Consider the following 23,176-nt stretch of genomic DNA (forward strand, 5'->3'; position numbering starts at 1 on the left):
ATCTCAAAGAGAAAGCCTCCAACAGTCCATTAGTTCTGTTTTGTTTCGATTTTGATGTCCTTTATCCTTAAAAAGTTCTTTTCTAGTCCTAGTTTGCCAACAGTATTTTTTCCTAATTATGAACACATGTTGAATTTTATCGAATGTTTTTCATGAATCAGTTGAAATGATTATATGACTTTCCTCTTATAATCTATCAATATGATTATTTACATTTATTGAACTTTTGATATTAAGCTACATTTTTATTTCCCAGAATAAACACAATTTGGTCATGATGTATTCATTTTATATATTGGATCTGGTTTATTAACATTTTGTTAGAATTTTTGCAACTATACTCATACGTGAAATTAGTCTGTATTTTTCCTTTTGTGTGTGTGCAGTCTCTATTGGATATTAGGACAAGATTATGCTAAAATTAGCTGAAAAGTGTAACTTTTTCTTCTATATCAAGAAACTGTCCATAGAATGTCATCATTTTTTTCTCTTTAATTCTTTGGTAGAACTCTCCAGTTAAGTCAATCAGGCCTAGGACTTTCGTTGCAGCCTAAGCTTTAGTTAGGAATGTTATTTCTTTAATAGTTATAGAAATATTTAGGTTTTTTATGTTTTCTTGTGTCAGTTTTGGTAAGTTTACAATTTTTCTAGGAATCTGAACGTTTCATCTAAACTTTCAATTTTCTGGCATAAGGTTGTTTATATTATCCTCTTGTAATCTTTTTTTTTTTTTTTTTTTTTTGGCTAAGGAAGATTTGCTGTAAGCTACCATCTGTTGCCAATCTTCCTCTTTTTGTATGTGAGCCACTGCCACAGCATGGCCACGGACAAATGAGTTATATAGGTCTGCAGCTGGGAACCAAACCTAGCCCGCCAAAGCAGAGCACATGAACTTAACCACTAGGCCACCAGGGCTGGCCCCTTTATAATCTTTTTATATATTGATTATCAACTATTTGTTCCTTCTCTCTTTTTTTCTTGATAAGTCCCACCAGAAGTTAATCAATTTTATTAGTCTTTTCAAATAACTACATTTTGGCTTTGTTAATCTTTTCTATTGAATGTTTGTTTTCTGTTTCATTAGGTTGTGTTCTCATCTGTTTTATTTCCTGCCTTCTAAGTTCTGTGGATTCACTTTTCTCTTATTTTCCAACTTCTTGAGATTGATGTATGGCTAAATAGTTTTCAGCCTTTTTTTCCTTCTTAATATATACATTTAAGGCAATAAATCTTCTGCTAGGTACTCGTCTAATCTTATCTTAAGAGATTTAATTTGTAGCCCTTTGCGATTATTCAGGTAGAAATATTTTCTAATTTCCATTATGATTTCTTCTTAGACCTATGGTTGTTTAGATGCATAATGATTAAATTCTAAACATATGGAGATTTTTATTTCTCTTTTTGTTATTGATTTCTAGCATAAATGCACTTAGAGAATGTATTCTGTATCATTTCAGTACTTTTAAACTTGTTAAGCCTTTCCTTACAGCTCAGTACAGTGTCAATTTTTGTAGATATTCCGTATGGCTCTGAATAGCGTGCAATATGCAACTGTCAGTGCAGTACTCTGCATACGTCTGTTTGGTCAAACATGTTAACCATGTTGTTCAAATCGTTGATATCCCTCCTGATTTTTTGATCTCCTTGCTTTATCAATGAGTGAAAAAGATGTATTGAAATCTTTGCCATGAAGGTGAATTTGTTTCTCCTTGTAGTTCTACCTGGGTTTGCTCTATATATGTTGACATTGTCATATTAAAAGCATGCACATATAGAATTTCCATACCTTCCCGATGAGTTTAACCTTTTATCATTGTGAAGTAAAGCCCTTTAACTCTAAGGGTGCTTTTTCCCTAAACTCCAGTTTGTCTATTAATGTAGCTGCTCCAGTTTTTTTTTTCTTTTTCTCCCCAAAGCCTCCCCAGTACATAGTTGTATATTTTTAGCTACAGGTCCTTCTAGTTGTGACATGTGGGACAGTACCTCAACGTGGCCTGATGAGCGGTGTCATGTCAGTACCCCAGATCCAAACTGGAGAAACCCTCGGCTGCCAAAGTGGTGGCTGCTCCAGTTTTAAAATAAATTGGACAGAGGGGGTAATATTTTACTTTCAGTCTTTCTGTGTCCTTATCATCTTTATCACTGAGGTATATTGCTTGAAAAAACTTCATATATATGCAGTCATACATACAATTTTTTAACCAAAGCATTTAGTCCATTTATATTTAGTGTAATTACTATTGTATTTGGGATTATATTTACCATCTTACTGTGTGCTTTCTATTTGTCTACCAACTCTATGCTCCTTTTTCTTTCTCTCCTGTCTTGCCTTCTTGGGTACTGATTTTTTGTGTGTGTGCCACTTTCTCTATTAGTTTGAAATATATACACTCTTTTTAGATTTTTTTCTTTTTAGCGATTACCCTAGAACTTACAAAATGGCTTAAACTTATAAAGTCTAATGTAAACTGAAAAATTATCTTTCGAAATAATTTAAGGCCAAGAGTAGGGTTACAGTCTTCCAGGTATTTTTTTTTTTGTTTGCTTCATGCAGGCCCGTGGAGGCAGTAGGAGTTAGGATCCCCTCGCATGTGATTTTCTGGGCTGCCCATGTGACTGGAAAGGTATAGATCATACAGGAGCTGACTTACTTCTGGTTCATTTTTATTGCTATCTTCCCAGTCCGAGGACTAGGGGTGGGGTTTTTTTAATAAGATACACACCCTTTGCATGCCCTGGACTCCAGTTCTCACACCCCTGGCTCAGTGAGACCTCAGCTCAGTCTCATGGCTGCCTCTTCTGAATCAGCAGCAAAAGAGACCACAATACAGTCACGTTCTGAGCTCCCATCCTCTGCCAGATCTCAGTCCAACGATAGTTCACTGTGTTGTTTGCTCTTTGATGCTTTTTAGAAAAAAAAATTTAATATATTCCAGTCAGCTCTTTCATTCCAGTGCCTTAGAGATTGACTCTTAGTTCCTGCCACTGTGGTTCCTGGAGCTACTTATAACCTGGTCACCCACTTAACCAGTACTCATCGAGAGCCTCCTGTGTGCCTGGCCCTGTTCTAAGCTCTGGAAATTCATCGGGAAAGCCCTGCCGTCACAGAGTTGACATTCCAGTTAGGGAGAGATGATAAACAAGTAAACATATCTGAACAGAGTCAAGGAGTGAACTATATAAATGCTGGGGAAGAGTTTCTTCAGCAAGTGAAATAAGTTCAAAGGCCCCGAGGCAGGAGAGTGCTTGGTGCTTAAAATAACAGCAGAGGGGGCAGAGCACCTGGAGCAGACTGAGTAAGTCGAGGGAGGAGAGATGAGGTCAAGGTAGCCAAGGCAAGATGGTGGAGGACCCGGTAGGCTTTTATTCCAGGTGTATTGAAAAGTTCTTGGTGTGTTTTGAGCAAGAGAAAGACTTCGAATGACTTGTATTTGTATTAAATTGCTCTGGCAGCTTTATGGAAAATAGCCTGTAGATCTTTTCACTGATTCTGATTTACCATACTCCATAAATTCCTTTTCCCTCCTAAATTGCTAGAGTCATAAAACCAAAAAAAGAAAAAAATCCTAAGTAATGCAACTATAGAGGAACTGCAGAGAAATGTGAGGTATTTCATTAGACGTGGTGAAAGACAGTGAGGACCCTATTCATGTTCCAAGCTGGGAAACTAACGGCCCTGGGTGTGTAGGACTCAAGCCCTGCTGTCTGGCTATCCCGGGTCTGGCCTCCCCAGGCGGCCACACCTACAGCAAGAGCCCTGAGGAAAGTGCTGCAGCCTCAGCCCCAGACTGTTCTAGGAACCAGCCACTCCCCTGAGACAATGGAGGTCCTGTTTTCAGCCTAGATCACCAGGCCTGATTTCTCCCCCCTTCATCCCCAGACAGAGCTTCGGTGTTCTCTGCCACCCACTGCTCCAGGTGAGGTCACCTCTGTCACCTGAGATGTTCTCAGAATGGAAAGAGATCAGGCGAGGATAAAGCAGGTACAGATTGCACAAAATGGGGAACCACTGAGCAGTAGCTGGACACCCGATCAATCTTACTGCGCAGAGACAGCACACTAACAGACTGAGGCAAAACTTGACAGGGCGGTTTTCTGACCACTCTGGATCTCAAGATGGGCCATGAAGTCAAAGTAGCCATTTTATTCCCATGTATGGTAACATTTTATCTCTTCAGAATCCAGCTATCCAGCTATTTCAGGTCTCCGGAATGCAGGTAAGAAAGGGAGTAAACCAAAAAGTATCTAAAGAACTCAAATAGATTTAACAACTTTTATTCTCTGAGACTCTAGGCTTTTACTCACAGGAGAATCCCTTGCACCCTGTTTCAGTGTTTCTTTTCTCCTAGTTTATTCATATTTCTCTCAATTCTCCTTTATCAATGTTCTTTTTTCTCTTAGTTATGTACAATGTATTGGTATCAGAGGTGAGAGATGGGCTACCGTATGAAATACGTAGGAAGCAACCAGAAATGATAGTCTCACATGAAGAAGCCAGAGTAAAAATTGGAAAATACAGATGCAATGTCTCAAAAAATATGGCAGTTTGGTTTCATTTTATTTATGGGCAAATGGCACTACAATTTTCAATTATGGCATTACAGAGTCATACAACAACTGAAGTGCATGATGATTTTCCCTTAAAGATCAACATAAAGCTTTGTTTTCTTGAAAAGGGCAAGAAATGCGTATTGTACTATAGAAGGCTCTCACTAAAACATAGTCAAGATTCATTTTGAAAAACAAGGGCATATGGGAGTATAACTCACCTATTTCAAACCACTATGTTGCTGTAGTAACTTTTTCTTCTCTTCATGCGGTGATTAGATGGATGACACTCTAAGAAGCCACATGATTGTGTGGCTAAGAACTGGGGTTCTTGGGGCTGGCCCGATGGCATAGGAGTTAAGTTCACGTGGTCCACTTTGGCGGCCTGGGGTTTGCAGGTTTGCAGGTTCAGATCCCAGGTACAAACCTAGCACCACTCGTCAAGCCACGCTGTGGCAGCATCCCACATAAAAAAGAGGAAGACTGGCACAGATGTTAGCTCAGTGACAATCTTCCTCAAGCAAAAAGTAGGGGAAGATTGGCAACAAATGTTAGCTCAGAGCCGATCTTCCTCACAAAAAAAGAAGCAGGGGTCTAAAATCAGATAGAGCTGGACTCAGTTCTTTAACAGCTGTATGACTTTGGACAAGTTCCTTGACTACCCTAAGCCTTGGTTTCTGATCTCTAAAATGAGATAATTAGTCCCTCATAGCATTAGTGTGAGGATGATAGAAGATTAAGCATCTGAGGCACTGAGTCCACACAGTTAATGGCTCAATAAATGGAAGCTAGTACTTCTACTGTTTTAATGCTGGAGGCAGTAATGCCTAATGTCTATAGACTCTGCAGTCAAAATGCATAAGTTCAAAGTGCAAATCTTGGTTTGGCTACTGACTTAACAATGTGTTCTTGAGTAAGTTATTCGGTCTCTCTGTGTCCTATTTCCTGGTCTTTAAAATGGATACAGGACTGGGGCCGGCCCCGTGGCCGAGTGGTTAAGTGCTCGTGCTCCGCTGCAGGCAGCCCAGTATTTCGTAGGTTCGAATCCTGGGCGTGGATATGGCACCGTTCATCAAGCCACGCTGAGGTGGCGTCCCACATGCCACAACTAGAAGGACCCACAACTGAGAATATACAACTATGTACCGGGGGGCTTTGGGGAGAAAAAGGAAAAAGAATAAAATCTTTAAAAAAAAAATGGAGACAGGACTGTACCTATCTCATAGGGTTGTTGGGAGGATTGAGTGAGCTACTGCATAAAAAGTACTTCAATCAGGCCCTGGCATGTAATAAGCACCATATGAGTGTTGACTATTGTTGTTATTAATGACTGACCACTCTATTATTATAAAGCACTTTCCTCCTTCAATTTAGCCGTGACGCCCTAGCTCTGTCCTCCCCTGGCAATCATATCATATACAAAGTCTTATGTGCATCATCCCAAGCGAGTCTTAGGACATCCTTGTGACACAAGCAGAAGGAGAACTTGATACAAATGTATATAAATTCCACACAAATATTTGTCCTAACAGGTGTTTAACTGAATCATGAATCCTGGTATCAAACAATTCAAGTATCACATTACATAACAGTAAACTTTTGGAAAAGTAAAGAGATTAAGGGTGTGTAGTTACAAAAATAGGTTCCTTATCTCTCTAATTCACGGAGTTATAGCGACTGAGTCTACTACAGTGAAACCAGTCTAAATAGGTGCAATTCATTCAAGTTAGCGTAAGGTGGCGCCAGAGGATGTTTTAATCTATGGTTCTATGCGTTGGACAAGACGTTCCAGGCTAACCAGAAAGTCTAGGAATACAGCAAGAGCTGCCAAGTTAACCTGGCATCCCCAAGGAGGAGGCTTGACAGCTGAGACTGTCAGCAGCTTCTTTGAACCTTCTGTGCCCAAACTTGTGAAATTGCTTCATCTCGGACAAACCCAGGAAAGTTCCTCTACAAAAGTGTGCCTAAAAGTAACCTTTGGTTGTACTGATATTATTAAACTGGAGCGTATGCTTGACACCTGCCAGGAAGCTGTGCTGGTTTCCCTTTGGTTCTTTGGTTTCATTTCTGATAAACAAAAGTAACATACACAGTGTAGGAAAGCCATCAAATTTTAAATACTAGAAGAAGGTAACCATGCATCATACCACAATCCAGAGATAGCCATTAACCCCTCCTCAATATTTTAGCCTCCCTAAACTCCCTATTTCTGTCAGAAGTACCAATGTTTTCCAGTTAGTTAAATTTATAACATTTGAGATATTTTATTCTTCCCTAACGAAGACAATAATATCCAGGGACTGGCCCTGTGGTCTAGTGGTTAAGTTTGGCATGCTCTGCTTCAGCAGCCTGGGTTCAGTTCCAGGACACCGGCCTGAACCACTTGTCAGTGACCATGCTGTGGTGGTGACCCACATGCAAAATAGAGGAAGTTTTGCACAGATATTAGCTCAGGGCAAATCTTCCTCAGCAAAAACAAAAAGAACACAATAATGTCCACCTAGAACCCCATTGTTGTGACAGTTTATTGGAGATCTGTTGCACAACAATGTGAATACACGTAACACTACTGAACAGTACGCTTGAAAATGGTTAAGATAGGGGCTGAGCCAGTGGTGTAGTAGTTAAGTTCACATGCTCCACTTCAGCAGCCCGGGGTTCACAGGTTTGGATCCAGGGTGCAGACCTAGCACCACTTGTCAGGCCACACTGTGGCAGCATCCCACATAAAATAGAAGATTTGCACAAATGTTAGCTCAGTAACAATCTTCCTCAGGCAAAAAGAGGATGATTGGCAACAGATGTTAGCTCGGGGCCAATCTTCCTCAGCAAAAAATAAAAAAAGGTCAAGATGGTACATTTTCTGTTATGCGTTTTTTTACTCAATTCAAAAATATTTTTAATTTTTAAAAAAGGAAAACAATAAACCAAAAAAGTATTTAACCATTAACATTTTGATGCATTTAGTTCAAATTAATTTAAGCAATCTTGTCCATAGTACAGGGAGCCAGTGGAAAATGGGCCAATAAGGAAGCTCATGCTAAGGAAATAAATTAAAAACCTTGCGACTTTGGGACTCCCTGGGCATGTTCCAAGGAACAAACACCATGCCTAGTGCTATGGGTGACAAGAGGGCCAGCTAGATGTGGAGGGTCAGAGTCGACCTTCAGCTTCAACGTCAACTTCAATGACTTGGCCACAGGGTCCAAGCGACCCTGAGCCCTTCTTTAGGAGGTCAGATGGTGAGCAAAAACTAGAAAAGTCCTAGATTAGTATTTGGCACTCACAAGAATTATTGACTGTCTAAGATGCAGGGAATTAGTGAGAGAAAAACTGAACTAGTTGCTTTTGAGATTCCATCTGGATTTCAGGCTGGGGTGGAGGTAGGGGGTTTTGTATGAAGGTCTTTAACAGCTGGAAGTTATACCAAAGTGAGACTATGGAAGCTGCAAAGCTCCAGAGGCAGACTGCATGACCAGGCCCCTCACCTGCTGTGTGGCCAGCTTTGCAAATTACTTCCTCTTTATGTTCCCCTCCATCCCCCTTTGTAAAGTGGGAATGATAATGGTGATGGTAGTACATATAGAATTGATAAGCCCATTAAATGAATTAATATATATAAAGCTCTTAATATGGCCTTGACATATAGAAAGCACCTGATAAATGGTGGCTATTAGTGCACCTAATGGCTAATGGTGCAGGAAGGAGCAATGTGTCTGAGAAATTATTTGGTTATTGTGAGGAACAAATGTCAGAAGGTTGAGAAGTGGGAAAAGCACCCTACCAGGAGCTGGGTGAGTTGGCCTGGCTGTGGCCCACTAGCTGTGTGCTCTTAGGTGAGTCACTAAGTCACCCCTCCCAACTCTAGCCATTCCTCTGTCAATTTGGAGAATGTCTTCACTGCCTCCCTTATGGATTGCTGGGAGAAGAAAGTTGTATGGTATGCATGAAAATACTTTTAAAACAATAAAAGTAGTAGGGTACCCAGCTACTGCTCAGTGGTTCCCTATTTTGTGCAATGTGTAACTTTTATCCTTGCCTGATACCTTTCCATTCTGAGAACATCTCAGGTGACAGAGGTGACCTCAACTGAAGCAGTGGGTGGCAGAGGACAGCAAAACCCCCTCTGGGGATGAAGGATGGATATTATTATTGTTTGTGTTAGGAAAGAATAAAATGCCTTAAAGGTAAATTTAGCTAACTGGAAAATATTGACAAAAATTTCTAACAAAAATTGGGGGGGCAAGTCGGAGGTGTAGCGGTTAAGTTCACATGCTCTGCTTTGGCAGCCCAGGGTTCACATGTTCAGATCCCAGGCGTGGACCTACACACCGTTCATCAAGCCACGCTGTGGTGGCATCCCACATACAAAATAGAGGAAGATTGGCACAGATGTAAGCTCAGGGCCAATCTTCCTCCTAAAAAAATAAAAGGGTAAATTTGGTTTGGAAGGTTGAAATTTCAGAGAGGGCTTAAAGATAATTAAATCAAATTTGGAGTTATAGAATAGAGGTGTTTAGAAGATTAAAGCTAAAGAGCTAGGTTTCAAACATTTGATAGTCATCCACATGGAATTAAATGAAGACTTTAAAATGTTCTATTAAAATGACATAACCAAAAGGATTCAGCAGAGAGCAACGATTTATAAATCTATCAATCAAAACGTTAAAAGAGCTAAGCTCTCCTTTTAAAATTAAAAGGATTACGGAAAGGAATTTTTTTTAATTCCATCATTTGTTGCCCTGACAAGACATAATTAAAAATAAATTGAACCACTCAAGGTAAAGGTTACACAAATAGACTGATCACATACATTTATCTCCTTTCCTATTCAACAAGTCCTCACTAAAATGTCGGTAAATAAGGAAAAAGGTATAAATCCTTAAGGGCAAAGAGAATAGGAGAGGAGATATCAGTAGATGTAATGAGATTTTATAAGACAAAAAGAAAATTATCTCAGCAAAGGGGAGAGAGCTATGGAAACTGTAGAAGGGAATCCCAAGGAGAAGCTAAGCAATTTGCCTTGCAGAATCATTGAGAAGCTTAAATTTGGAGGCACCAGGAGCCACGTAAGGTGAGAGATGCTATAAAGGTCTAAAAACAGAATTGTTGGAAGTCCGTGCATGGAGCATTGGACAACCCTCCCCTCGCCAGCATCTGGTTGTGATTCAGAGTCTGTGTAGGCGGTGAGGAGGCAGCCATAGGGGACACTGGCTTGGGCAAGAGCAGTTATGCTTTCCTACTGTTTCTAAAAGACTCGGAGGGACCTGTGCATTGAGGGAGGGGACTCAGGACTGAAGGTCAACACTGCCAATCTGTCCTCCCAAAGGGAGGTGAGAAAGGAGGGAGAGCGCCCTTCTCTGTAGCAGTTTCCCAGAGGGTGCGCAGCCCTGTGAGTACAACCTCCCCACCCAGAACCAAAAAGCGAGGAGTGAAACCTCTCAAATATCCGGGAGGAGGAGGAGAAAAAAGAAGGTCTCGCAAGCAGAGGGCTGAAAACGAAAATATCACACTGTTGTTGAGCGTTGGTTTAAGTAGACGCGAGATTGGCAAATAACCCTTTGACTGACTTAATCTCTTTGTGTCCTGAAGTTTCCACCTTAAGGCGCACAAACTAGGGGCAGCCCAGAGAAGAGTGTCACCCTTGCTTTTGGTTTGTGACTCAAACACAAAAACTGAAACTTGGGGACAGAAAAACAAAGAGAGGAATCCACCACCCTTACAGCCACCTACAGGACCGAGTGTGGCTCTTCTTCAGAAATGAACCCGTCTGACAAAAAGGAAAGGTAGTTATCTGCTTCCCACATTCTCCTTACCCTTTATATGTTGGTAAAGACCCTAGAAAATAATCAGTGATGTTAGCTTCTGCCTGTAGCCCCGCTATTTGCTTCTGTCAGGCAAGTGCTTACTTCTTTGTGACTCCTTTCCCAACAGTAAAATGTACATAACAACATGCAAACGCACATGGTCTTAACAAGACAGGCTTTCCAGGAGGAGACAAAGCTGGGTTCAAATCCCAATGCCACCCTACTTACTAGCTGGATGATCTTGAGCCATTTGTTGACCTTTCTGAACCTCGATTTCCTCACCTATAAAAGGGTTATAATGGTGTATATATGCTGTAGGGTCATTTTGGGGATCCAGTGAGATTATGTGTATAGAAAAGCTTTGGGGAAAAAACAAAATTCATTATATATAAGCTTCTGTATTAGTTTCCTATGGCTGCTGTAACAAACTACCACAAGCTTTGGGACTGAAATAACACATCCATTCTCTTATAATTCTGAAGATCAGAAGTCTGAAGTCAGTTTCACTGGCAACATCAATGTGTCAACAGGCCAGTGCTCCCTCCAGAGGCTCTAGGGCTGAATCCACTTCCTGGCTTCTTCCAGCCCTTCCAGCTGCATTTCTTGCATTCCCTGTTTCATGGGCCCCCTCCCTCTTCAAAGCCTGCCAGGCAGCATTTTGCTTCAGTGTCAACTTGCCTTCTTCTTCTGTGTCAAAATCTCCCTCTGCCTTTCTTTCCTTTTTTTTTTTTTTTTTTTTTTTTGAGGAAGATTAGCCCTGAGCTAGCTGCTGCCAATCCTCCTCTTTTCGCTGAGGAAGACTGGCCCTGAGCTAACATCTGTGCCCATCTTCCTCTACTTTACATGTGGACGCCTACCACAGCATGGCTTGCCAAGAGTGCCATGTCCACACCCGGGAGCCGAACCAATGAACCCTGAGCCACTGAAGCAGAACATGCAAACAACCGCTGCGCCACCGGGCCGGTCCCCTGCCTCTTTGTTAAAGGACGCTTGTGATTGCATTTAGGGCTCACCTGGATAATCCAGAATAATCTCCCCATCTGTAGATCTTTTAAAAGATCTACAAACTCTTTTCTGCCATTATAACTTTCCCAGATTCCAGAGATTAGGACCTGGATGTCTTTGGAGCCATCATTCAGCTTACCATAGGTTTTATCAACAAGTTATGCTTTGGGAAAGGAGGAAAATCCAGTGATTTTCTTGTAAACTCATCAAGTATATTGAATATAAAGGGTCTCTGCCACCCAGGCTCTCCCATATCCTTCTTCACCCTGGGTCATAACCAACTGAACAGGAAGATAGCCCTATACTGGCTACGGCAAGCCAGGAGAGGAAGTTTCACAAGCGAACCTGTCATAGCTGTGGTCGTCAGGAAGCCTGGGTAAAGGGCCACTGCTGGCCCAGCAGAATCTCCACAGCTGTTGCTCTGTCACCTGTGCCTTGCCTGCCCAGCTGGGGCTATTTGAAAATGCCAAGGGTGTGCAGACTGGCAGCAGAACTCCGACAGAGGCCAGGGAGGGTTTCTTCCCTCTGGAGTACAAACCAGGAAGCCAGCCAAAGCCAACACCAAAGGATGGGACTACATATGCTTTTCTCCCTTGGGCACGGATGGGGGTATCAGACCCTCTGTGTGGATAAGGAGCTTCTTTTTAGACAGCATTATCTGTCATGGTTCCCTGTCATTATTAATTGCAGATTTTTTTTTTTTAATTTGGCAAGGCTTATGTCATGTAATTCCCAAGCCACGTAGTTCTTAAATATTTCACTTAGCCGTATAGACTTGGCAATTCTCTCAATATATGTGTGATCTGATCTATGAGTAAGAGATTCGGGAAACAAAAGAACTGACGTGTTGAGTGCTTACTCACCAGGCACTATGCTAGGTGCTTACTTATGTTATTTCATTTTGTTCTTACATCATGCAAGTGAGGAAGTTGGGGCTCAGCTAGGTTAAAGCTTAAGTTTCTCAAAATCATAAAGTTAATGAGAGGCAGAGTTTGGAGTCATACTGAGGTGTTTCTGACTACTAAACCACTGTTTTCCCGCTGTACCCCTCCCCCTAAGCGAAGGGAAGACAGAAAGCATCTGACCGTGGCCACGACTCAGTGGTTTGTTTTGGAGTTCCTTATTTACCAGCAGATTATTCCTTAGTTACATCATTATAATCCTAGCCACCAAACTGATGGCTAAATGACAAGTAAAGGGCACACAACTGAGAAATTGCTCAGCAAATTGAAGTCTAATATTATTCTGCTCTGTACACCGAAACAATTGCCTTATGGGCCAGTGGTCTCCAATGTTTTTTGATTGTGCATCCTAATCAGTAAAAAGTTGTTGTGCACATGCCCTCAATAAACATACACTTATTTTTTATAAACTATATACTGGCACTGTTTCATAGAAAAAAACACAAAAGTAAAACTTATAATGTGAGATTTTAGCAGTTACAAGTTCTAAGACTTTCTTTCCACATTGGAATGGGTCCGCTTGCATCATTGCTCTATGAGTAGTCCACCGGGGAGACAACCGTCATGCACAGTTACTGTTGAGACACAAACCCACTGCTATCTACCAAGACATATATCGACATCTAAGAAAACCCCAGCAATGGTTAGAAATGCCTATCATGAAAGCTTACTACTTCTGTAGCCAAAAATCCGAGATGACTCTGTGGCATCCTCCACCTGTCGAATCAGAACCCTCCCAGATCCTTCATGCCTGAGCAGCCTTCTGGTCCCCAGGGACATTTGCCTAGCTCCTCCCTGAGTGTTCTGATTCCCATAGTTAACATGTTCAGAAATGATCTTGAACTAAGGAATAAACCATAGAAACTGAGACTTTTGCTTAAACTTTGGTCATGAAGAACTTGCCCTGAATTTAGGGTGGGGAGTTGGTCAAATCTTTATTTCTATATGGTAGGAAATTATTCTGTCAAAAATGAGCATCCATCCTCTACCCTCATTGAGTCTAATTTATGTTTTCTATCAGGAATAAGTACCCCTGGCTTCATCTGTCCTTTGGGATGTCTGAAGCCCTCCTCCCTGACAGAGGAAGCTCTCTGTAATGTCTTTCTTAGTTACCCCTCCTCCAGGGCTTTTCTGAGCTGAGGAGAGAGGCTGGCCTGGCAGGGTGGCCCCACTAACAGGGATTTCTTTTTCCTGTATCACAGATTGGTCAGATTTTGCAACAACCAAGAAAATCACAAAGACTTGAAAACAAAAAGAGAAGTGTTGAGTTGCTAGTGAACACACTGTTTTAAAACAAAAGGTAGTGGTGAAATCAGTCTAGAAATGTGGATTTACTGGTTTGAAGAAGTGTTGGCCTCATTTCTAGTGTGGTGACACCCAGCGATGAAGAGACACATCAGGATTCAGCAGTGACAAAGGGTTTGAGCTTGATGGTTGATGAATGTTGAAGAAGGTTTGCTGGGTTCTAAGGACAAAGAGTAAACCTCTATGATACCTTTTTTTTTTTTTTAAATGTTTCTGCTCATCGTTATGGGCATATGGTATTAATAGTAATACTGGATTCTGCTGGAATTCAATTTGTTCCCTTGCTGCCTTCTGTATACTAATAGTCTGTGAACTATTTGATATAACTGCCCACGTCACTGTGATATTGGCATTCCTTCCAATGTAATAGTTTGATCCTGTACTTTGTGCTAGTTTTTACTGAAATATTTGACTATATGTGTTGTGACTCCCTGTACAGAAGTTCATTCATCGGATAAAGAAGATCTGGTACATATACACAATGGAATACTACTCAGCCATAAGAAACAATGAAATCCGACCATTTGTGACAACCTGGATGGAACTTGAGGGTATTATGCTAAACAAAATAGGTCAGAGGGGGAAAATCAAATACCATATGATCTCACTCATAAGTAGAAGATAAAAACAACAATCACATAGAGATAGAGATTGGATTTCTGGTTACCAGAGGGAAGAGGGAGGGAGGAGGGCAAAAGGGGTGATTAGGCTCATGTGTGGTGGTGGATTGTAATTAGTCTCTGGGTGGTGAACACGATGTAATCTACACAGAAATCGAAATATAACGATGTACATCTGAAAGTTATATAATGTTATAAACCAATGTTACCACAGTAAAAATTAAATTAAAAAAATTCATTCATATATATGCTATGTCGCTGGTTGCTTTGCGCTCATTTTTATTGATATATTCCCTCTGTCTGTATAGACTTTGCAGAAATTTATTCTAATGTATTTTGTATTTTAACTCATTTTTTAGTACTAACATTTAATACAGCCTCATTATTTGTTTTTACAACACGAAATGTAGGGCAGGGGATTTCATTTACCAGTCAGTTTGGGATGTTTTATTCTCTACCAGAAACCAGTGTTCAATGGTAATCAATATATTTCTTTAGAACTATGTAGTTTATATTTTTCCAAGGTTAGTCAAATATTATTATATGTTGTATATAGATTATATGAACAAAACTATATTTGCCCCTACAAAAGCCATTTTAATATCACTTTTAATACAAGTTTAGAAATAGATCTATTATTGAGTCTTTCCTATGTTGCAGGCAATTTTATGTGGGTTATTTTATTTAATTCTTATGACAACCCTAAGATATAGCTACTATTATCATCCCTGTTTTGTAGATAGTGGAACTGAGACTCAATGAGAAGAAATAACTGGCCCAAGTCACACAGCCAACAAGTGGGCCCTGGAGAGGGCTGCAGGACTTGTCAGGCCCTGCCCCTCTCTATGCAATCCCATCTGCCCTGAGGGGACCCTCCTGGCTTCTGTTGTGTACTTTGGCCAAGGAAAAAAACAGGTGGAAATCTGAGATTTCCACGCCTTATGATGTCAACAGTGAATAGAAAGAGTCACAAACAGGAGTCAGTCCATTTAGGTTCCATTTCCATTGCCAATTCCCCCACTACTGGCCAAGGAAACCCAGACAAGTCACCACCTTCTCTGGTCTTGAGTTTCCTCAAAGTACAAAATAAGTAGCTTGACTGGATGATCACTGAGAGTTTGTCAGTTCTAAATACCAGGAATTAACTTCCCTTCCATTTCTGTAGGGAGAGGAAAGAGGCATTGGAAAGCTAAACTTCTTATAAGCCTGTTGAATCCTATCTTCATAACATTCTGACACCATATTCTTTATTCAGCACTTACTATACACGAAACATCAGACATTCTCTTATTTAATCCCCCAAAGAACGTTAAAATGTTAGTGATGTTATTCCCACATTATAAGAAAGGAGAATGAGTCTCAGAAAAGATAACGAACTTATCTAAAGACACAGCTGGTAAGTAGTAGAATTAGGAGTGAAATCCAGGTTTGTCTTCCTCCAAAGCCCTGCCGTGAACCACCATGCTCTCCTGCCTCCTCCAGCCATGCTATGCATGCGCCCAGTACAGACATGGTGAGGATGGAACACACTGGCGGGGAACCCTCCCGCTCTTCCATCTCTGGCTACAATTTTGTGAATGTGAGTATAGCGTGACGGTTGATCTTCTCTCCAAGTGCCCGCGTCCTCTTCCATCTTCTAAGATGGCTAAGATGAACCACTTATGAGCTGTCAAAAAGAATGCAGCAGAGGGGACTTAGAAGACTTCTGATCTGCCCTGGCTCCACCACTTACATGACTGGCAAGTACAGATACTCTGTAAAATATAACTGAAAATATCTGTAAAATAAGATTGAGAATATTTTCTCTGCCTGTCTCACAGGAGTGTTATAAAATCAAATTTATTCACTCATGCATTCATCCATTGAACAAATATTAGTTGAGTGCCTAATATGTAAAAAGTACTATTCTGGATGCAGGTAATAAAATGATAAATAAAACACGTATGACCCTGCCCTCATGGAGCTTATATTCTAATAGAGGAAAACAAATAATAAAAATGTGAACAAATCAATTTCAGACTGAGACAGGAATTGTAACTGCAGTAAGCAGGGTGACTAGGAGGAGGGAGGCTATTTTAGAAGAGTTGGTGGGGGATGGGTCAGGAAGGATTCTGGAAAAGGTGACATTCAGTCAAAGATGTAAAGCATGACAAACAGCCAGCCATTTAAAGAGCATTCCAGGCAGAGGGAACAGCAAGTGCAAAGGTACCACAGTGGGAATGAGCTAAGCTTGTTTGAGGAAGAGAAGGAAGGTCGTTGAGCTGGAGCACAGTGCACAAGGGGCAAGAGGTAGAAACGAGGAAGGAGAGAGGTGTGTAAGGAAACTGTTTTTAAGTGCAAAGGAGGGTATTAAAGGGTTTGAAGCTAAGGAGTGATATGATCTGAATAATTTTTAAAAGAATCTTTACGACTGGAGTATGGAGAAGGGATTTGGAATGTGGGGAAGAGGCAGCAGGGATGCCGGGGACCAGGTGAAAAGCCATTGCTGGAGTCTAGGAGAGAGACAATGAGGCTAAGGCCTGGGGGAGGCTGGAATGTGGAGGAGAGGTGGTGTATGGAGAAAGGGAGGAAGCGAGGAAGACAAATGAGACAACGTAAGGGCAAAGGATTGCTCAACTGTAATGCACTGTCAAAAGCTAAGGAATTATCACTAGATTATGGCTTCCTGGGGGAGGGCAGAGAAGATTCCTGCTGGGAAAGAGGTAGAAAAAAGGATCAAATAACAAAATGGCTGATGTTCAGGGACCCCAAATACAAACTTCTCCTCCATGACTTGCTTACATCTTAATACTGAGCAATGGGCTCACTCTGCTGACAGTGATCTGAGCCAGTTAATCACAACAAGTCAGGGATGAGAAAGGAAGTTTTCATTAGATTAGCTGGCAAATCAGAAGACGGGTGACTAATGTCTCAAAAAACCCATCTTCAAGGATTACAGAATCTTCAGGCAGTTATATAGGGGAAATGGGCAGTAAGGAGGGTGTTTAGAAATGTCAGCCTTCAGGCATGACGGACTCCAGGGTCTTTCATTGTTCTTCTGTCAGTGATGATGAATTTCTTGTAGGTGTGTTTCCCACCAGTGGTCAGCCTGTTCCTGGAAAGAAATTCAAAGAACAAAGTTTTATCAAGCTATAGGGGAGTACGCAGAAGGCAGAGGCCATAAATCAAGAGAGCATATGAATTTTTTTTGAGTACGTGCAGAGCAGCGAGTAGTCTCACAAAGGAGGGACTGGGGTCATTTAGTGCAACAAGATGGCCTTACTTATGTTCACTTACAGTCTGACCTGGCTATACGGAAATTCTGTTCCAAAGGTTTAAAATGAGGGTCTTGACCAATTCCCAAGCCATTTATGTCTTTTTTTATTTCCTTATTTCACTGACTTTTTTTTTTATGGTAATAAACATAGAACATTAAATTACCATCTGAACCATTTTTAAGCGTACAGTTCAGTAGCAAGTGTATTCACATCATCGTGCAATAGATCTCCAGAACTTTTTCATCTTGCAAAACTGAAACTCTATACCCATTGTCACTAGTTATCCATCTCCCTCTCCCATTTATATTTTATTTTTAAGGTAGATCCAAACAACTTTATTCATTCTCCACAAACTCAGGGTCATCCCCTTGATACTTGTCCTTCATATTTGGACATGGCATTGAAATGAATCAATGTCTAAAGCATCCAACTTAATTGCATTTTGTTTTCAAAGAATTTGATTTGTTACATGAAAACCCATGAAGTCTAATGCCATGAGGAAGCATTCTCTGGTATCTCCGACTCAGTGTGTTTCAATAGGGTGATACTAGCGTGTTCAGTGGGATCGTTCTTCCTTGGGCCGCGTGGTCTGTGCAGTCAGTGCAGGACATTTACCATGGCTGCATCCCACCCCTACTAAACACCAGTAGCACCCCCACTGTGACGACCAAAACACCCCCTAAACACCCCTTGGGGAGTGTTGACCCATCCCGGCAGAGATCCACAAGTTAGGACCCCTTGACTCTGGGGCATCTCATCTGTCACGCTCGCATGACCTAACTCAATTATGTCAGCACAAGTCCATGATGCTGACATGGTTCCGGCTACTTATTTTGCAAGAGATAATTATGTTTTCCCATACTCTTTTCCCCTACAAGCATCTGCTTGGACTTTTCAGCCAATTCCCTTGGGCCCACACTTCTTTGAAGTAGCTGTGATTAAGTAAGAAGGTCTTAATAAGAGAGTCCTGCCCTGCTTCACTCACCTGCCCGCCCAGTCCTGCCACTGCTTGTGCTTTTTATTTTCTTACATAGACCCAAGGAGGAGTGTGTCCAGGAGCGCAAAGGGTACCAGGAAGTGACAGGGTTAGAGGGGCTTGCATACCAGATGACTGGTTCAAAAAGGGAGGATCTGGGTGGGGGTTAACACCATCACACCATTGGCATGGGCTACTTTTTCAGGGCAAAAGGCATTGCTTTGAAGAATAGTCGAATTTTCTCAGAGAGAGAATGAGAGAATGCAGCAAGCTTTATCAAACAAGGCACAATGACTCACTCCTTCCCAGCAGGTTTCGCCAGTTCTTCTGGCTTTTCTTAGTTCGATCTGATAGTAAGAACCAAGGATAGACTACCTCCTGGCTCTGCCTCTGATTCATACAAGTCTTTCTTCTTCTTCTGATGAATTTGTTACTCACCAAAGTAAGCGACAGTTACAAAACTTGATAATTGGCTTATTGGAATCCTTCCAGAGAAAGAAGTACATACTCCACAGCATACAGTTATGAAATTTATGTCACCTCCCATTATGTCTCTACTTTTACTTCATATAAGTGATCACAAGGTGTATATATCATGTCGTGATGAGATTGCATTATCTGCTTCTTGCCATGAAAAGACAGACAATTGCCCCATTTTCTCCGAAAGCTACAAAGCTAAGGTGTGCAACAGACTGTGTATCTTTTTTTGTTGTTGTAGCTCAAACATCAGTTTACAGTAACATAATCTTCTGCTTAGTCTCATGGGGAGAAAAGCAATTTGGACATCCCCACTGTAACCTGATTCACAGACTCTGTTGAATGCAGCAGACACCTCATGTTACTGTCTTATCGATCCTGAAAACTCATGATAGATGCCTCCTCTCCTCTCCATTCTACCTCCAAGCGTCTCTCTTTACACTCTTTCTTTCATCCTCTCCACCAGTCTCAACAGGGGACATATTGCTTCCTTTCCCATCTGTTCTCTCCACCACTGTCTGTCTTACCTCCTTCCTTATTCAGTTGAGTCCTCTCTCTCTAACATCTTCACTCCTAATTCACTGACCCTTCTCGTCTGTCTACTCCCTGAAACATGCCTCCTCTGTCCCAGAAATAAAACAAAGCAAACAAAAAAACCTTAGCTAATCCCCTCCATTAGTAAACTACCCTCCTTCCTTTCTCTGCCAAACTTCTGGTCTCCACCCACTCCTTCCACTTTTGTATCATCCACCCACTTTCATCTAGTTCCATCTCCAGAGCTTCAACAAATCTACATTCTCCAGTGGTGTTCACCTTGTCTCTTCAGTTCTCCACAGCTGACTATCCCCTTTTTGAGAGGTTCGCTTTCTTTGAATTCCACCAGAGTTTTCTAATCAATCCTCCTATCTCTGTTTTCTTTGTTCTTCATCACTTTCTTCCCTACAACCACTCTCCCAGAAATCTCACCCACCCTCGGGTCTCCAGCTGCTCAATTCTAGCCTCATAGACCTCACAGCAAAGCAGGTGTGCTGACTCAAGCAGCATGTCCCGGTTTCACAGACTTTGCTTCTGGAACTGCAGCAGGTGGAACCTAGATGTCTGCCAGGGGAAAAAGACCTGATTCATTCCTTGCCCTGTTCCTCCTCACATTCCTGTTCACCATCCCATTGCTCTTTCTTCTTTTACAGACTTACCTCTCCCTTCAGATCATCACATTGTTCCATTTTTGCAACACATTTACTTATTATATCTTTTGTGTGTGTGTGTGTGAGGAAGATTAGCCCTGAGCTAACATCTGCTGCCAATCCTCCTCTTTTTGCTGAGGAAGACTGGCCCTGAGCTAATATCCATGCCCATCTTCCTCTACTTTATATGTGGGACGCCTGCCACAGCATGGCTTGCCAAGTGGTGCCATGTCCGCACCAGGGATCCGAACTGGCAAACCCCAAGCCACCAAAGCAGAGCGTGCAAACTTAACCGCTGCACCACTAGGCCGCCCCCCTGACATCCCTTTATAATACTTGTTTGGTACATTTCTGGCTGTATATTCTTTAATCAGGTCTTCATTTGACAATTATTTTGCAATATTTCCTATGAAGAAAATAGAAAGACAATTCAGTATTTCCTATAGCCTCACTGAGGCTTTTTGCATTTTATTGCAAAACTTAACAAATCATATTTGCTAATGTAATGTAAATATTAGGATGCTGTCAAATTAGAGGAAAGCTCTATCTTCAAGTTTTGTTTAATTTATGATCTATTAGATTTGGAAAGTTTTTTCACAGACTAGCTACTGGCTCTTAATATTTTAAACCTTGTTGCTCCTCCACCACAAACTGTCACTGGTACTGGTCCCTGTGGAACACATACATCTCATGATAAGAATCTGGTCCAAAAGAGGACGGAGAATGTCATGTGAGTCAGCACACGCGTTGGTAGGAATATTCTTAGAAGCTATTCCATTTCCTTTACTGGAATGGCTAGCAATAACATCACCCATGGAAGCGAGAGTGAACCATGTAAATATATCTTACTAAAATCTCTGCTAAATATATTTCCAGATCTGCTTCTAGCCCTGACATTTTGTGAATAAGGGTGACCTTGTGTGCTTTGGAAGGCACCTTAACCCTCTCTATGTCAGACTGAAGGACATCTGGTGGAATACAAAAAAAGAAAAATAGAATAAAAGGAGTTGGGGAACTGAGCTTCATATTCAGGGTAAGAACAGCTCCCAACACGACTTGAGATTGGGTGTAGTGCCCAGGAACCAAACCCCAGGTCTCCTTCCAGCAGGCTTCTTCCCGTATTGCCTAAATCTGACCCAGACACTCTTCATTCCAGAGCATTTCCTTTCCCAACGGGTAACAGACCAGATCAGCAGCCACAGGCGTCCAACTGCTGAGGTTTTCTATAACCACCTAGACCAGTTCTATGAGTCCTTCCCAGTTCAAAGAAATGTGAGCCCAAGGGAATTGGCCCAAAAATCCAAGCTGATACTTGCAGGGGAAAAAGAGAGATGCTGAGTTAAAATACAGTATCCTACATGGTAAACTGTAAAATTCTCATGCCTGTTTACTAAATAATGTTCCCCAAACATTATGTAATGCCTACATACACCGGTTCTCAGGCTGGAGTGGCAGGTGCCACCAGCAGCCCCGCACCTGATCACCAGGGGCATCAACTCTTTCTCCTTCCCTTTAATTGAGCTGAGAAAAGCTGTGTTTTTCAAAATGAATTTTAGTATGTGAAAAGCAAACTAGAGCTGTGTTTTCAGTGTTCTCCTGTTAGAGCTGAAACTCAACTTTCAGGTGCCATTCTCCTTGTGCAGGATAGTGCTTCCTCCACGGAAGAAACAGACCTCAGAAAACTGCGCAAGGCAGGCCAGGCCCAGAACAACCTGAAGCTCTTGATCCTTGATCATCCTTTTGAATGACTTTAAGGACAAAATATGTGGTTAATACAAAGCCGAGAAATAGTGAACTAATAAAAGGAGCCAAATGATTTCCTCAGGTTAATTTTATCAAGTTGAAAAGAAAAAAAAAAACTGTAGTTGAGTCAAAAATTCTCCATCTGCTTACAGAAGTACAAGAAGATAAAAACAATGAACATTTATTGAGTGTTACTAAGTGTCAACTACTATTATAAGGGCTTTACTTGTGTTTACCATATCTTAGACGAGTTGATGGTAAAGGCTGGGTGAATATTGGTTATCACTAACTCACCTGGCAAAGTTGTAAGGATTAGAAATGGTATAGGTATTGTACCTGGCTCAATAAATTTTAGCTAATACTGAGCTAATATTTAGCTCCATAATAATAGCTAATACTGCTTTCTAAAGAATGCTTGAAGGACTCTATAGCCCGTAATACAGAGTGATTCTTTAATCTTAGGTGGAGAGATATGACTAAAGATAGCAATTGCCTCCAGTTAGCTGTAGGACTCTCGGTCTGAGGAGGGCATGGAATTGTTCTGTGTGGCCCTGAAGGAAGAAAGAAAAAACGAGTGGATGTTATAAGGCCCTGGTAAAAAGAAAAGAAAAGGGAGGGAGAGGGAAGGAAAGGCAGAAAGGAAAGAACAGAGGAAGGATTTAGGGGCTGCCTTGAGAATTAGGGAGCTCCCACATGTCTGTAGGGCTATTCTAGAAAGGGCAGGCAGACCTTAGATAAGGAGGAGGATAAGGGGAATTCAAGCATCATATCAGCTTGCAGATAGGGGATGTTTTTACCACTAGCCTAATACCAAGTTCCATCTCAAACGCGCCCAGATGGCCTGAGACGTGACAGTGGGCACTGTGGAGACTTCATCAGGCCTCAAGCTCCACAGGACAAAGTTTTCCACCCAATGGAGTTCTGATTAACGAAGCAAAGGATAAGATGGAAACCAACAGGTAACATCGCTGCCACTAATTTCTTAAAGCACCTTGAAATTAACAAGAGAGTAAACTTTCCCCCATCAGCTCAACATTCCTGAGGCCAGCAACTCAGTGACATATGTTTTTTCCTTTCTGCTGCCAGAGAACAGTGGATGATACTTGTAAAGCTTTAGGGAGTTCATTAGTTAAATGAATGTGATAATGTAATTCTTAAATGAACGTAATAACGTAATCCTCCTGTAACAGCGAGTTCAACCCCCATAAACATTTTAAAAATAAAACACTAGACAAATACAAGGTGCCATTTTTATTATTTTCACAGTCTCTTTCAACACTTTGCTTGACAAA

The 23,176-nt window shown here is 41.4% G+C and overlaps 2 long non-coding RNA genes across 2 annotated transcripts in view; one reads left to right on the forward strand and one right to left on the reverse strand.

Moving 5' to 3' along the window:
- Positions 1–4,015: 4,015 nt before the first annotated feature.
- On the forward strand, positions 4,016–15,265 carry LOC138919128 (uncharacterized). Its single transcript, XR_011429061.1, has 3 exons — positions 4,016–4,217; positions 10,141–10,334; positions 14,067–15,265. It is a non-coding gene; the product is annotated as an uncharacterized lncRNA (long non-coding RNA).
- Positions 15,266–17,099: 1,834 nt separating this feature from the next.
- Positions 17,100–23,176, reverse strand: part of LOC111769036 (uncharacterized) — a 33,745-nt gene continuing 27,668 nt past the window's right edge. Inside the window, exon 3 of the long non-coding RNA XR_002801753.2 lies at positions 17,100–17,341. This is a non-coding gene — a long non-coding RNA (uncharacterized lncRNA). The remainder of the gene's footprint in view (positions 17,342–23,176) is intronic.

The sequence above is a fragment of the Equus caballus genome, chromosome 19 (genome assembly GCF_041296265.1).
Source record: "Equus caballus isolate H_3958 breed thoroughbred chromosome 19, TB-T2T, whole genome shotgun sequence".
Lineage (NCBI taxonomy): Eukaryota > Metazoa > Chordata > Mammalia > Perissodactyla > Equidae > Equus > Equus caballus.